At 37.4% G+C, this 2131-nt stretch overlaps 1 pseudogene; it reads left to right on the top strand.

Moving 5' to 3' along the window:
* Positions 1 to 832: 832 nt before the first annotated feature.
* LOC102432754 lies at positions 833 to 1626 on the top strand (annotated as a pseudogene).
* The last annotated feature ends 505 nt before the right edge of the window (positions 1627 to 2131 follow it).

Raw genomic sequence — 2131 nt, 5'->3', positions numbered from 1 at the left:
ATGACACATGACAGGACTTTAATTAGGGCCATGCTCAATGTTCCTTACTCCTCTTGAGGGGTGAAAATAAATTAGTCAATCTAAAATGAGTAAAACCATAAAAGTTATTCCTGGTACCAATTGTTCTGTTATTTGTTATCCTATGTATTTTCTAAAAGAAATAACCTTGTTGAAACATCTAATTTATTTACAACCAAAGGACTTTGCATAAACTGAAGTTAAATGGGTGTGAATGTTTTTCCAAAGTTGAGGGAAATTACTTCTTGGCCTGAAAGAGGTGGGGAAGATTTTGCCAATGTCCTTGTGAAATCCTTTTAATTTCTTGGGAATGCTATCATGTCTTCAGACTTACTAGGAGAATAAGCTTTTGAGACGGTCTATCATTTTACATATGAAAACATTGTACTTTTGCAAAAGTCACCCAGGTGGCATATCCAGTCAGATTTTAATGACAGCTCAGTGTATAGAATTGGCTTTGGAGGTAGATACACCCAGACTCACAATCCATTCATAACCTTTCTTCATAGTGATTTAAAGTGTACATCACATGCACGTTACACAATATTTCTGGCTTTTAGTACCAGTTGTTATATCTCATAAAACTGCTGAAAAAATATTGCTATATTTCTCTGCAGAATATTCCCTATAGCATATTTTATTTCCTCCATTCACTTTCTCCTTCTCTTCCAACATCACTTAAAGGCTAAATCAGTCTAAAAAGAGCCCTCCTTTCTGCCCAACCATAACTACCTTCAAACTGGTATGGGCTTCTGATGTAACCAGGAACTGTGCCACATCAATGATACAACAAAGAGGCCCTTCTGGCTCTCTGAGCAGCACCATGGCAGTGGGCAAGAACAAGCACCTTATGAAAGGCAGCAAAAAGGGAGCCAAAAAGAAAGTGGTTGATCCACTTTCTAAGAAAGATTGGTATAATGTGAAAGCACCAGCTATGTTCAATATAAGAAATATTGGAAAAACACTAGTCACCAGAACTCAAGGAACCAAAATTGCATCTAAAGGATCATGTTTTTGAACTGAGCCTAGCTGATCTGCAGAATGATAGAGTTGCATTTAGAAAATTCAACCTAGTTACAGCCTAATTTTGGCTGTTCAGGGAAAAAACTGCCTAATTTCCATGCCATGGATCTTACCTGTGACAAAATGTGCTCCATGGTCAAGAAGTGGAGACCATGATTGAAGCTCATGTTGATGTCAAGGCTACCAATGGTTATTTGCTCTGTCTGTTCTGTGTTGATTTTACTAAAAAGTGCAACAATCAGGTTCGGAAGACCTCTTATGCTCACCATCAGCAGGTCCACCAAATCCAGAAGAAGATGATGGAAATCATGACCGAGAGGTGCGGACAAATGACTTAAAAGAAGTGGTCAATAAATTGATTCCAGACAGCATTGGAAAGGACATAGAAAAGGCTTGCCAATCTATCTGTCTGCTCCATGCTGTCTTTGTTAGAAAAGTAAAAATGCTGAAGAAGCCCAAGTTTGAATTGGGAGAACTCATGGAGCTGGTGAGGGTAGCAGCTCTGGAAAAGCTACTGGGGGTGAGACAGGCGCTAAAGCTGAACGGCCTGATGGATATGAGCCCCCAGTCCAAGAATCTGTTTAAAATCCAGACATTTAATGGTGATAAATAAAAAATCTTGTTTGTGTTATTTTATTTCTGATTATTTAAAAAATAATCTTACAGCTTGGTGAATTATGTTCTGAATTGATAATAATGTGAACTTTTCTGTCCTGTTATGTGGATTTTATCTATTTACCTAAGTAGCTGAGAAATGATAGTGATTATTTTAAGCTGTAGTTATCTGAATGTTTTAGAGATGGTCAATAAAATAAATCCGTTTCTTAAAAAAAAAAGATACAACAAAGCAATGAATCATAAACCTAGCAGGCAGGACTTCAATACCTATTTTGGGCCCTTCTATTTTACTTCACAGACCCACATGCTGCCACACTTCGAAATATGTTTGTACACATGCAAATTTATCCCTATTGATGGATCAGCCACTTACTCTCAAAATATGGTATATGAGTGTTGTCTAGTTCCAGGATCCATGGTAGCAGTTTGTAACTTAAGGAAGAAAATATAGAGTAGCATCAAGCAGGTATTT

The sequence above is a fragment of the Myotis lucifugus genome, unplaced genomic scaffold (genome assembly GCF_000147115.1).
Source record: "Myotis lucifugus unplaced genomic scaffold, Myoluc2.0 scaffold_175, whole genome shotgun sequence".
In the NCBI taxonomy this organism is placed as follows: Eukaryota; Metazoa; Chordata; class Mammalia; order Chiroptera; family Vespertilionidae; genus Myotis; species Myotis lucifugus.
Note: the sequence above shows the minus strand (reverse complement) of the source record. Positions and strands in the feature narration are given on the sequence as shown.